General features: G+C 37.7%; 1 long non-coding RNA gene across 1 annotated transcript in view; it reads right to left on the bottom strand.

Annotated features, from left to right (window-relative positions):
• LOC145683309 (uncharacterized) overlaps positions 1–14,617 on the bottom strand; it is a 29,598-nt gene extending 14,981 nt beyond the window's left edge. The window contains exon 1 of the long non-coding RNA XR_014131009.1: positions 14,355–14,617. This is a non-coding gene — a long non-coding RNA (uncharacterized LOC145683309). The remainder of the gene's footprint in view (positions 1–14,354) is intronic.
• Between the last annotated feature and the right edge of the window lie 835 nt (positions 14,618–15,452).

Here is a 15,452-nt window from a genome sequence, read left to right as displayed (position 1 = left end):
CCCCCGACACTGACCTTACCAAACTTTGACTTTTCCTTTCTGTGCTTTTTTTAACATATAAGAGAAACACCTTTTTGTTGTTATGCAACGCTGTTTCTTTTTTTTTACAAAGCCGCTTGGACAGACCATTGCAACAGCCAAAAGCGAACGTTATGTATTCTTTAACAAATAAGAGCCACTCTCCATAGGCTTATTTTAGACCTGCTGCTAAACTTGCTAAACTAGCTTGTATACAAATCCATTTGGAGAATAATTATGAAAAAAGCATGGAGTCGATTCTCCTACGTCAGGACGACCATGTTAGATATGGAGTTGCTGAACGCGAGTGGTAGCGCTGACATGGTCCGGGTCCCCTGAGTGCTGTAGTAATGTCAAAAGTCTGCCCCAGGTAACGAAGCTGAAGGAATGGGGTCCTGACGTTATGGATTCGGGTCCCTTCTATTCACCTATTAAAGATGAAATGGTTGGACGGCATTGGCGGCCTTTGAAAGGTTTTGATCCGTTCAGCACAATTGTGATGTCAGCAATCGATCCCTAGACTTGAACCTCAAGAGGCTCGGTCCGGAAGTTTTAGACACGACTCCTATCTATTCCCCTTTTAAACATGGGGTTGTTGTACGCGGATGGTAAAATTGGAAAGATCCTAGTCGTTTGAGGTGAGCGTAATATCCGAAATCGTTTCCTGGCCTCAAAACGCCAGAAATGAGGTTTCGAACTGGCTCAATATTAATAACTGGTTGCGCAAGATAGAACAAAATTTATAGCTGTATGGATGGTTTTATCTCGCGTTAAAATACTGAGATTGAACAACAGCAAAAGTTTACATCAGAACCCAAATGCTTGGGACCGAATCTGTTTTCTGACATCACTTCGATGCTCAAGGGACCAAGACCGCTCCAAAGATTAAAGCAAGTTAATGATGATAGAAGAATTGGTTGAATGAAATGTGGGAGGAAGCGAGAGAACCCTGAAAAATCCCACGTATACGATCTTGTGCAGAACAAACTTACCTTGCCCACTAGAGGAAGCGCTGTACCACTGAGCCAATTCGCCCAATGATTGAAGCAAATCAACGATAATAGAAGAATCGATTAAAAGAAATATCGAAGGAACCGGGAGAACACTGTAAAAACCGACGGATACGATCTTGTCCACCACAAACATACTTGGCCAACCAGAAAAAGCGCTCTACCACAGAACCACCGCCTCCAATGATTAAAGCAAGTCAATGATAATGGAGAAATTGGTGAAATGAAATTTGGGAGGAAGCGGGAGTTCCCGGAAAAATCCCACGTATACGATCTTGTGCACAACAAACTTACCTTGCCCACTAGAGGAAGCGCTCTACCACTGAGCCACTGCGCCCAATGATTGATAATAAAGGAATCGATTGAATGAAATGTGGGAGTACCCTGACAAAACACACGGATACGATCTTGTCCCCTACAAACTTACCTGGCCCACCAGAAGAAACACTCTACATCTGAGTCCCCGTGCCCAATGATTAAAGCAAGTCAATGATAATGGAAGAATTGGTGGAATAAAAAGTTGGAAGAAACGGGTGTACCCTGAAAAAACGCACGAATACGATCTTGTCCACCAGAAACATAGTTGGCCCACAAGAGGAAGCGCTCTACCACTGAACCACTGCGCCCAATGATTGAACCCAGTCAATGATAATAAAAGACTTGGTGGAAAGAAATGTGGGAGGAAGCGGGTGTACCCTGACAAAACCCACGGATACGATCTTGTCCAAAACAAACTAACTAAGCCTTGGTCGAAAAAGTAAGGACCCCACGCACCAGATTAACCTTTCTACTACTGAGCCACCGTGCACAATGAGTGAAACAAGTCTACGATAATGGAGGGATTGGTTGAATGAAAAGTGTGAAGAAGCGGGAGTACAGTGAGAAAACCAATGGATACCATCTTGTCCACCACAAACCTAGTTGGCCCACTGATTGAAGCACTCAACCACTGAGCCACTGCGCCCAATGATTGAAGGAAGTTAATGATAATAGAAGAATCGGTGGAATGAAATGTGGGCGGAAGAGGGAGTAACCTAACAAAACCCACGGATACGATCTTGTCCACCAAGAATTTACTTGGCCCAGCAGAAGAAACGCGCTACCACTGAGTCACCGCGCCCAATGATTAAACTTATTCAATGATAATAGAAGAGTTGCTGGAATGAAAAGTCGGAAGAAGCAGGAGTACCCTAAGGAAACCTACGGATGCGATCCTGTCCACTACAAACGACGTTGGTCCACCAGAAGAAACGCTCTACCACTGAGCCATTGCGCCCAATGATTGAAGCAAGTCAATGATAATAGAAGAATTGGTGGAACGAAATGTGGGAGGAAGCGGGAGTATCCTGACAAAACCCACGGATTCAATCTTGTCCACCACAGACTTACTTGGCACACGAGAGGAAACGCTTTCCCATTGAGCTACTGCGCCCAATGATTGAAGATAGTCAATTATAATAGAAGAATTGGTGGCATGAAATGTGGGAGAAAGCGGGAGTACCCTGTGAAAAACCATGGATACGATCTTGTCCACCACAAAACGTAGTTGGCCCACCAGAGGAAGCGCTCCTCCTTTGAGACACCGTCCCTAATGATTAAGGTAAGTCAATGATAATAGAAGAATTGGTGGCATAAAATGAGGGAGGAAGCGGGAGTACATTGAGAAAACCCACGTGGTTGGCCCACTAGAGGAAGTGCTCTTCCATTGAGACACCGTGCTCAATGATTAATTTAAATCAGTGATAATAGAAGAATTGGTGGGAAAAATGTAGGAGGAAGCGGAAATACCCTGAGAAAAACATCGGATACGATCTTGTCCACCACAAATTTATCAGGCAGGGGACCGAAACAGTGAGGACTCCATGCAACAGAGGAAGTGTTCTATCATTGCGCCACCGTGCCCAATGATTAAATCAAGTCAATGATAAAAGAGGAATTAGTGGAATGAAAAGTGGGAAGAAGCGGGAGAACCCTGAGAAAACCCGCGGGTACGATCTTGTCCACCACAAACTTTCTTGACCCACGAGTGGAAGCGCTCTACCAAAGAGCCACTGCGCCCAATGATTCAAGCAAATCAACGATAATAGAAGAATTGGTGGAAAGAAATGTATGAGGAAGCGGGAATACCCTGAATTAACCTTCGGATAGGATCTTGTCCACCACAAACTTATTAGGATGGGGATAGAAACATTAACCCTTTCCAGATTCCGACTTTTTGGGATATTTTTTAGACTTTCAGTCAAGCAGCTACTGCATCGTTACTATTTATCCTAAGATCATGGTTCATACCTCATTCTCTTCCAAATGGAAGTGGCTTTCAAATGGTTCCATTTGCATGCTCAAAACGTATACCAGGTGCGGGAGAAATGATGTCAAATGAATATTTGGAGGGAATTTTTTTCTCGCAACTTGCCCCCCCCCTGGAGCGGCCCTGTGTGATCATAGCCATCTGAAAAATATTTGGTAAATATCACTTGGTATACTAAATGTGTTTGCCAAATTTCAAGTTTCTATATTGAATAGTAAGGGCGGGAGAAGTTTTATCAAGATTTCCCACAATGACCCAAATTACCACAAAACTATGATCTCAGGGAAAAACTTTCCTGAGACATCACGAAGTATACTAGGGTCATGTTTCGCCCATTATTCTTTTCAGAATAGAACTGCCTTTGAGGCGGTATCATTCACATGTCTCCATCATGTATCTAATGCGAAAAATTACCGAAAAAAATTATTTTTTTGGTCTAAATATTCCTATTTTTTCAAATTTTAGCCCCTCTGGACCACCTGTTTTAACGCATAAATCTGAAAAAAAATCTGTTGAATAGTACTCTGTAGACTGAATGTTTGTGTACAATTGCAATCTTCTAGGTGCAAAAATACGCCCGAGATAAAATATATATGCCGACATTGCCCCATATTCTCTTATACAGAAGTACATTTAAAAAAAATCCTCACAGATCCCTAATTACCATAGGGTCATGTTATGTACATCATTCTCTTCGGAATAAAGCTGGCTTGCAGACGGTATGACTCGCGTGTCTCCATCATGTATATAAGGCGGGAAAATCCCGAAGAAAGGGACTTTTTGGTTTAAATATGCCGTTTTTCAAGTTATGGCCCCTCTGGACCCTCCTGTTTTAACGCAGAAATCTGAAATAATCTGATAAATACTACTAAGTAGGCTGAATGTCTGTGCACAATGTCAATCTTCAAGGTACAAAAGTAGCCAGCCAAAAAATATTTATACCGTCAATGTACAATATTCCCGTATATAGAGGGATTGTCTTAAAATTTCCATGAGAGATCCCTAATTACCCTAGGGTCATGTTTTGCACATCATTGTCTTCAGAATAAAATTGCCTTTCAGGCAGTATGACTCTCGTGTCTCCATCATGTATACAATCCCGAAGAAATGGGTTTTGGGGGTAAAAATATCACTTTCCTCAAAGCTTTGACCATGTGGTTCCCCCTTGTTTTAACTCACAAATCTGAAAAAAAGCTGGCGAATACTACTCGTTGGACGGAATGTTTGTGCAACATTTCAATCTTCTAGTGCAAAAATAAGCTCACCAAAAATATTGAATATAGGCTTAATAAATGAAACAAAATATATTTTAGACTTATGACGTCATCAACTAACATGCCTGTACGCATGAAGGTATGAAACAAAACGTAATGTCTTCTACAATGCCTCTGGACTTGGAAAACAAAAAAAACCGGACGAGAAAGCTCAAATACAAGAGTTCAATGCAATGTATCAAGAAACACCCGTATGGTACATATTGTTACATAGAATCACCAAAAGGTTAAGGACACCACGCACCAGAAGAAGTGCTCTACCAGTACGCTACTGTGCCCAATGATTAAGGTAAGTCAATGATAATAGAGGAATTGGTGGATGGAAAGTGGGAAGAAGCAGAAGTACCTTGGGAAAACCCACAGATACGATCTTGTACACCACAAACTTACTTGGCCCACCAGAGGAAGCGGTCTACCACTGAGCCACTGCGCTCAATGATTAAAGCAAGTCATTGAGAATAGAAGAATTGGTGGAATGAAATTTTTGAGATAGCGGGAATACCCTGAGAAAACCCAGGAATTCGACCTTGTCCATTACAAACGTACTTGGCACACCAGATGATGCTTTCTACCACTGAGCCACCACGTCCAATCATTAAAGTAATTCAATTATTATAGATGAATTCGTGTAATGAAAACTGGAAAGAAGCGAGAGTACACTGAGGGAAGCCACGTGAGACATTGTCCACCAAAAACTTAATTGGCCCCACCAGAGGAAGCGCTCTCACACTGGGCCACTGGGCCCAATGATTGAAGCGAGTCAATAATAATAGAGAAAAGATGGAATGAAATGTGGGAGGAAGTGGGAGTACCCTGGCAAAGCCCACAGATACGATCTTGTCCACGACAAACTTACTAGGCCGGGTATCGAAACAGTAAGGACCTCATGCACGAGAAGAAGCGCTCTACCCCTATGTCACCGCGTCCAATGGTAAAGACCACTGCCCGACGATCGTCTTTTAATAATTCCATGAGCAAAAAGGACTGATATGTCCCTCTCCTATATGGTATTTTTCAAACTATATATGTTATCCGGATATTATCCTTTATTCGTCATCGGGACGTAATCAGTTATCCGAATGTTCTATTATCCAGATATTATCCGTTATCTTAATTTTATAAATTATCTGGATAAATCCATTATCCGGATATTATCCGATATCCGGATACTATCCCTCATCCGGATATCATCCGTTATAGAGATCTTATCTGTCACCCGTTATCCGGATATTATCCGTTATCCATCATGTGGATAGTATCCGTTATCTGGATATTATTCGTCATTGGTTATTCAGATATTATCCGTCATCGTTATCCTGTTATTATCCGTTACCCGTTATCCGTTTAGTTATCTGTAAAAGGGATATTGCAAATCCGGGTAAGTTTCTATCCGATTTCAGTATAAAAAATATCCATATGTGGCAATCACTAATCAGCATCGTCAGGAGCATAGACGTGCTAAATATCTTCAAAGTCTGCTACACAAGAGCGGGTGCGGATCCAGGGGGTGATCATGGCGATTTCCCCCAGAAAGGGGATATTTCTTATTTTATATATATAAATAAAACTCATTCCAGAGTTTGGAGTCCTTAAAAGTAGCTCTAAATATGAGTATTACCAACCACCGTGCAACCAGAAGTCCATCGTAGATCCGCCTCTGGAGAAGAGAATGGGAAACATTATTCACATTCAGTCTGCACATCTCAACAAATAAACAATATTTTATTTCACTTCTTTATTCTACTACTGCATTCTACTGAACTGTAACGACTTTTTATGTTTAAAATTAATTATTAATTTTCAATAATTGTAAATGTTTATAAGTTCAGTAATTTACCATGAATAGAGTAAACTAGAAGTGTTTTTGTAAAGAAGAAATAACAACACGAACTGTGAAATATCTTCCCACAAACTGTCGAGAGTTGAGAGTCGACAAACTTTGCTCTTTCGTTTACCGATTACCTCGAAACCACAGTAGCCAGAACTAGTCCAGGATAGGTGACTTTTGTTAAGAAAATGAAAATCTTAGGAAAATGCAGAAGTCTTTTGGTCTGAGAGGAAAAAGGAATGAAATCTCTCATTTCTAGTTCTGTTAGTCTTGTAGCTCTTAGTCCGTACCAAAGTACTGGCAGAAATATGGTCAATTTATTATGACTATTTTGTAGAATATTAAAATTTAATATCAGAGGAAATTCATCTTCCGGCTTGCTTGGTTGTGAAAAGTTATAGAGTGTATTGGTATACTATGTAAAGTATGTGTACTGTCGCTGATTTGTGATAACAATCAGAAACACAGGTAAAAGGTAAATTACAGTAATAGTTTTCTGCTAATTTTTATATTCAAGGGGAAACGGAAAACCTACTTTTATCTTAACATTTGTTTTTCTTAAAATTTCTATTCGGGTTCACACCCTTCCCCCTAAACATTGAGTACGTAAATGGAGAACTTATTTAGAATTTGATTGTTGATTCCAGTATATTTCAAGCATCACTTCTAGGACCTGGGCTTGTAATATGTCGATATACCGCTATCGTCGATATCTATATTATATCAACATTTGATATCGCGAATATATGGACATGAATATATCATTCTAAATTTTCGATATCAATATTCTGGGGGTGGCGAGGTATAAGGGGCCCTTAAGACTTGCGATGGATGAAGAAATTAAACTTACTTTTTACAAATTGTTTTTTTATCATAATACCTTTATTACCACAAATTGCATTGCAAATACATCCACTTGCAAATTTGCAATATTCTATGGTATAATTTCTTAAGCGCCAGAACTTTTCTGTTTCCTGAAAAAATAAATAAAAAATCACGTGCAAAAGCAAGTGCTTCGAACTTTGAACTAGAATTTACCATAAGAAAGATTCTTATTTTTCTCTCTTTTAGATTTACACCCATTTTGGCCTTTGGGACCGCTCATTGAAAAAACGTCTACACATGATCGCTATAGACATTCATTATCTTAGACAGAGTCAGAGATTTTGAAAAGGAAACGACTTTTTAATAATAATAATAATAATAATAATAATAATAATAATAATAATAATAATAATAATAATAATAATAATAATAATAATAATAATAATAATAATTATTATTATTATTATTATTATTATTATTATTATTATTATTATTATAAAAGTGGGGTTTACAACTAGGGTCTTATTTCTTTATTTTGCATGGGAGGGTCGCAAGTCTGCTACGCCACTGGTGTCCCCTATTCTGTGTTTGTCTCTTTTTCGTTTCGTTTATCTATTTGTTTTTGTGCTGTTAGACTTTTATATGAAACCCTTGTGTTATATAACTTTTTCTTTTTATTAGTTTCCTTTTTTGGAGATGGTGCTTTCTTCTTGTATCTGTTTCTCACCATTCATCGTTTTCAACTGCTTAAGTAAGTCATTTTGTACCTTTTGATGTCATCCAACTCCGTCACAATAATAAAATTGTCATTCTTAACAATTTGTTTTATTCTCTTATTTGCAGTTTGCCACACTGATATATTCGAGACAAAATTGAGATTTAGTCCAACGCCTTTCGAATTTGCAACCAACCCAAACGCCGAGCTTTTTGGGTTGCCTACTATTGCAGGAAAATAAGATTTGCAGGTATTAATGCACTTTTGAAGTTGTGTATACAATAGTAAATTGCTTTCTGTTATTAGCAGCACTGTCCTATAAACAGTCCCTACTCTCTTAATTTTGACAAATATACCTATAGGCTCCAAAAACATACAGCACACTCACTCATGTTTTTTTTCAACGTTCATAACCTACAATCCCGCTCTCACAAGCACAGTGTTCGTTTAGTATCTTATTCCATTCTCAATTTACTTTATGAATCTTGCAAACTTTCTTCCGACATTCTCTGTGATTTACTTATGTTATAAGTTTTCTCATGTCTTCCGTGAAAAAAAAACATTTACAAACTCCTAACATAATCTACTCAATTTTTAATTTTTAAAATTATTGTCTTTGCAAGCAAAGACAAAGACACCTAACGTAACAAGACTAAAGACGAATCGTTTACCGCGTAGCGATCGTGTTTCAGTGGTGAAGGTGCTTGTGCGGATCCACGTCCCATTTTTTTTTACTTTAGGATTTTTGATGGCGATTGATCGGCGATGACATACGTTGTATTATATTCAGATATTTGAATACTCGTATTTTTCAATACTTGAACTATCAAATCTTCAGGAATAATGGTAGTAATAATTATAAATTAATAATAATTATTATTATCTCGTAGAAGATTAAAAGCTAGGAGTTAATTATTGCTCAGGACATCCCATTACAAGCAGAAACGTGACATTTGGAAAGAATATTTCGGTTTGGTTTAATGTTGCCCACGAGAAGAGGAGTGCCTCATCTCTTTTCTAAACAAGTAAAATAACATGAAAATTAAAATTTTACATTGGAGACGGGTCAAGGCTAACTCAAAATTTTCGTCTCTCTTTGGAGATGAGAATCGATACGACACTAAAAGTATCGTAAACATTTCTCGTCTTGTCTCGATTCTCGAAATAGTGCAAGACCATTGTTTAAGTAACAATTGCTTTGTAGACTGAATCTCATAGGCTATTTCGTTACATTGTATTCCAGAACTCATTGACTTATGTTCTGTATAGGTATTTTGTAGCAAAGCTTTTATATTTACCTCTGCATATCCAAAAAATTAGTTTATTATATGCCTTACTGTTGCGTGATATTCAGTTATTTTAATTAGAGTAATTTTCCTTAAAACATACAGTAGAATACTTTCTACATGAAACTTCAGTAGAATGCTCTAGTTTAAAATTTTGGTAGTTGCAGAGGTGTGTCTTCAAGGTACAGAACCCTTTCCCCGAAATCTCTAATTTAAAAAAGTTTTGCTAAATTTTACGACAAGTTTAAAATTTTTAATGTTATTATTATTATTATTATTATTATTATTATTATTATTATTATTATTATTATTATTATATCAACGCCGTGTATAATCTTTAAAATATTAGCGGTTTGTATCTGAATAGTAAAAGCTAATTGACTGTCGATCTCGGTCGTCGAGAAGTCTTCAGGAGGCAAAGGCATAGGTCACGTTCTGGGTTAGAGTTACGAAGGGACAAGTATTCGGGCTCGAGCAAAAATTATTAAAAGTTATAGGCTTCAGCCAAACATGTTCAAAACAGCTGGGACCGGGTATAGGCTTCTCAACGGCTCGAGCGGCTCGGCTTAAAGCTCATTAACTACCGAACCGAACCGAGAAGTAAGCCGAGCCAACAGCTCACCCAAACGAGCCGATTTCACTGAGTTGAGCTTAGTTGAGCTGAGTCGAACCGTGCCGATCAACTAGTTTCAACTTAGCTCGCTAGAAGCGGTTCACGTGAGCCGAGTAGGTGACCTATCCCAACCTATCAATTGAGCCGAGTCTATGGATCGTGCCAACTAGCCGGCTCAGATCATCGGTTTAATTGGGCTGAGCCGACGGCTCATCCCAACCGAGCCGGCTCGAGCTGTTCGCTCAGTTGATACTAGCCGAGCCGGTTGATATCACTACCCGGCTTGGTATTCTGCTTGGGCTCAAGAATTCGACCGTGAAGGTCTCAGCCTTGATTTTAAGAACTACAGTATATTGATGGTTACGGCATTTGAGGCTGTCTCGTAATAATAGGAAAAACTCTTGTCCTCTCGTTATCTAGACGAGACGAGATACACTAAAATTGCCCCACGAGATGCACTAAAATTACGAGACGAGATACACCCCTGTCGTGAGCAACACTAAAAGTATTCCACATTATTGCATACATTTCTCATGGCTTTCGCTTCCCAGTCTAATCAGGCCATTATTTCAAAACGAGTTAAAACGAGCTGAACGAGCGAGCGAGCCGTTATCAAACTCGAATCAACTCGAAATTCGACCTCGAAAACAACGCCTTGGCTCGGAACTCAACTCAAGAAAAAATACCTTTGACTCGACTCGGATTGAACTTCGGCTCGACCCTGCTCACCCGTATTCGTATTAGTATTTTGTTTAGACTTCAACAATTTCTACTGTTTTTTTCTCCGTTTACCTATTGTTTCTAGATTTCTCTGTCGGTGTCGTCCTTTATTTACACCATGCACTATTCTTATTCCCAGCTTGTGACCCGCTTCAATGTCTTATTCAGTTTAGGCTTTTCTCCTTACTTTGATTACAATTCTCACTTTCCGCGCCGGACCGATGTAAAATTATTATTATTATTATTATTATTATTATTATTATTATTATTATTATTATTATTATTATTATTATTATTATTATTATTATTATTATTATTATTATTATTATACTATTGAAGTTGCACGGCGAAATTATTGTATAACAGGAAATTGCTGTAATTTTACTCCATTGTATATTATTTAGTTTAGTAATGGGCATTAAATTGTCTCCAGATCACCGCTTAAATTAACTTCGGCATGCACTTTGGTGGAAATATAATTACACGAGCTTTCCGGTTCATTCCAAACATCAGAGCTGAACTTAGCAATATTTAGCTTATGATGTTGCATGAGAAGATAATGTAGGGGTGAAGTGATGGACTTGTGAGTAATCAGTATAGCTTCAAATCCTATTCAAGTTATTTCATTTTCAAAGCAATCGTGAAGAATCAAAGAGTGACTTCTCATACTAAACGAGCAATCCTTAGGAAAGTGGACGCAAACACTTATATCATGATAGAGACGATTTACGCATGTTAATTGGGAAAGGGCAAGGGAATTACTTGGACATTCGAAACACTTCGTACATCTGCAGTATGCACTATTTAAGTTATCGTTTTAAGGAAAATACACTACACCATTTGTTATTGTTAAACTAACTTTGGCTAGTGCAATGGGTGGAATATGAAGGTCTCTGTAACGGGCACGTTTTTGAAAAAGTTTGCCTTTGCACAGAGACTCATATGTGTGAAATTCGGAACAATTTCGTTTTATCGATAACCGTCCTGTGATTCATATACCTGATTAGATATACTTGCTTCCTCATTTTCATTGTATCACTTCTCTAATAAATATCAGTGGAATTTTTACCAAGTTTTCACTTAACAACTCAAACGGGTAATACGCTCTGTTTTACCACCTCTCACGTGCTGTATGCATTATTAAAAAATCATTCTATTTGTACTGGATTCGAACTTACGTCCTTTGTATTTTCAATCTAGCGTCTTAGCCACTACATTCCTGCGTTCTAAACATCTAGAATATGAGAATTAATTCAGTAGAGAGAAAGCGGAGAAAAAGAAAGTAGAAATTGTGGAAATGGGAACATAAAATACAAATACTAACATATATTCCAACAACTAAACGTTTACCAAGCAACGATCTTCCTATAGTGGTTAAGGCGCTAGATTACAAATCCAAAGGACGGCGGTTCGAATTGCTCCAAGGAGTATATTTTTTAGGTTTTAAAATAACGCAAAAAGGACATGAGCGGTAGTGAAAGAGAACATATTATCCGTTTAATACTTTAAGTGAAAAAGAGTTAAAAATTTCGGTGAAATTTATTAGAGAAGTAAAACAATGAAAACGAGGAAGCAAGTATATTTAATCAGGGGTATGTATCTTCAGAAATGTGCCTATCGCAGAGACCATCTAGCCAGAAAAACGGAAAGACAGAGAGAGAGAGAGAAAGTGAGAGATGTTCCCGGAACTGAGAGTGAGGTGCTTCCATTCAAATCAAGTAGTTGACAAATAGACGCATACATAATGAGAATGCGGAATACAAACAACAAACATCTATAAAACATCAAAGTGATAATTGCAAGCATTATCACCTAAAGTTCCGGAACTGTGACGGTTAGTGAAACATGATCCGATGTCGGACGTCGAGAAATAATTTGATAATGAAATGAAAACAGAACTTTAGAAAAGAAATTATTATGATGCACTAGACACAACATGATTGCCTGTTTCTTCTCCTCATGTTAAATTCTTTCATTTTAGCGATGCGACACGAAGCCTGTGTCTCGTCTCGTGGCTAACCCAGTGTCATCTCGTGTTTCCGAAATAAGACAATTTGTTATCTCGTCTCCTTTCCTCTAATTTTCTTTCGTAAACCTCTTAACAATAGAAGTAAAATTGGAAGCCATGCAAATTCGAAATGTAAAGAAGTTTACAGGTCACAATTGATAATCGGACAAGAGAGGGCTATGGAATGCTTTCGAGACTTTTAAAACGCGATGAGTCCAGACAAGGACATGTCTCGTCTCGTCTCGGATTTAACAAAGCCTATATTGTCTCTGCCATGCTGAATTGGAAACCTCTCACCAGAATTGAAGTGGTTCTTGTGTCAAGTGAGACATGTGGGTCCAGATGTGTAAGTCGGTTAGTGGGTTGTGGGTCAACAGGATGTGACCCACTGCAATCCACCACCCACCGTTACCCACCATAAGCCAGCGATCCACCATAACCTACAGACTCACTACGACCCACGGACACACTCTGCTTAGTGCAATTGTATATAGCATAACCTGAACAGTGGTGAATATGTCAAAATTTAATTTTAGGGTCTCTATTTTTTTTCTTTTTTGGCATTTGTTTCAATTTACTTACCTGAGATGACTATATCTTACAAGGAAAAAGCAGACTTTGTTAAATGATTTTTTGCGAGGTAGTAGTGCATATTTAAAGTGTTAATATTACAAACTGGGAGAACGCAATAACCAGAAATTGCCTAGAAAATGCGTCCTAAAGTTTCGACTCGCCGTATATATTTTATGACGCCTAAAATTATCAAGTGGTGGTGTGGCAGAGTGTGGAGCTCTTATAATTTCTGTATAAATCCTAGTGTACTACAATAATTTAATACATTCACATTTTTAAATAAGGTAGCATCACAAAATCGGATTTTCTCTAATTCTGCCTTCTCAAGCTATCTGTATTAAATCAATCTACAGTAAAACATTTGTTCATTGTCATCAAGCAAATTCGTTTTTAATTAGGACTAGTGGTTCAATTCGTGTTGCGAGCCCCTCATTAATTAATTAATAAGCTTTCTTCTCTTAATACTCAAAGAAACATATGTAATACTATTTCATAAAAGTGCCCAAAAGTAAGTATATTTCCCCACTCAAATATCTCTGCCTAAAATACGTACACGTACAGTTCAATTCCCGGTCGGAAAAAGTGTATGTCTTTAACCAACTTTTCATCGTTTTTACAACAAAGAAATGTCAAGGCTCAGGCCGCTTTCTTCGAATCGTTAAAGGAAAGCCTAAAATCTAAATCCATAACCATTAAGCTACCATTACAGATTTTATTTTCTTATTAGTTAAAGCTCTTCCGTGGTTAAGTTGTGGTGTGAAAAACCCCGGTCAATTCCCCCATGGTATAAATTTATGTGGTTCGTGGCCTACATTAATATGTAGATTCACTTCTCAAATACCCTTGGTGGTGGAAAAAAAGCTCTAAATTTACAATCAATTATATTATAGTCATCTTTACTGACCCTAGTTCCATTTCCAACGCGAACTTTTATATTTCCACATTCAATATGAAGCAAAAGGATCAGGAGCCTCGATGTTAAACAGTACATTAAACTAAAATTCAACTCAACTCTGTATGAAATAGTAACATCTGGTTCTGTCTATTAAACACAATACCCTCAACAATACACTTAACAAAACAAAAATATTATGCGCGTCATTTTTTTTAATTTTTAGTGTTCGTTCAAAATCACAAATTGTTTTAAATATAAAATAAAATTTCAATTAAACTTACCGAAGAACTTAAACAGCCAATAAACAATTTAACAACCACTACACAGAGTAACACAATCACCAGTTAAAATCTTCCGATGCTTACTCTCCACGATCTAAATAGAAAGGAGGGTTGAATATCGTTGTACTATAGTTTATACATATTATGCCCTCCCTCAAAGAGGTGGGGAGAAGATGATGCAGTCATGCTTTTTCATTGTCACATATGCAAGCCTTGCCGAAATGAATTATATTACTGACCTCTCATCTTCTTACATATCCTAAGTAAGCTACGGTCTTCACTCATTAAAACCAAACAATTAAATGACAAATTGGCAATGCACTTAGGCCATGCACTTGTTTTCCATATACAATGGAAAATTTCCTCCGTGCCTGAGCGGAGCTAAAGTATAGTTTACATAGATAAGATAGACATGGTTTTATTTCCTTTCGTTTAACTCGTGACTCTTAATCTATAGGATTTCATCTGTTGTCCACGGAGACATCGAGTGCTTTTTATCTTGAAACATTGTTTTCAATAAATAAAACAATATTTTCTTTTTTAAAAACCCAAGTTTATAATCCGATTTTCAATATTGTTAATATGGGTCAATCATTTAAATATATTTGATCTGTTTCAATAAAAAAACATACACCTTGTAAAACACATATGGTTCTCCTTAATCTATAAGTCACACTGTTAAAATTCAAAATCAATCAACACAATTCAAACTTCTCCATTGGTAAGCAAATAGCGTACACCCCTTTGGCGTAGGAGATTCTGCTTCAATTGCCGGTGCGGCTCATGTACTTCCGGGCCTACATTAAGCTGTAGGTTTATGTCTCAAATAGCCTCGGTGCTAAAAGAAGCGTTAATTCACAATCATATGAATTGTTGATGTGGAAACCCGAATTCAGTTCCATGCGGGAGCTCCTATAATTCATATTCTATGTTAATTAGTAGGTCCGCGTCTCATATAGAATTGGTGGTCAACTGGACGCTAAACTCAAAACCAATTCAAACTTAACCATTAGCCTACGCATCTTTAGTCTCAAAGTTTCCAATAGCCGTTAATAGGTCTATGTCTTATATAACATCTTTGTTTAAACTCAAATAAGC

The sequence above is a fragment of the Thermobia domestica genome, chromosome 4 (genome assembly GCF_964235325.1).
Source record: "Thermobia domestica chromosome 4, izTheDome1.hap1.1, whole genome shotgun sequence".
Taxonomy (NCBI): domain Eukaryota; kingdom Metazoa; phylum Arthropoda; class Insecta; order Zygentoma; family Lepismatidae; genus Thermobia; species Thermobia domestica.
Note: the sequence above shows the minus strand (reverse complement) of the source record. Positions and strands in the feature narration are given on the sequence as shown.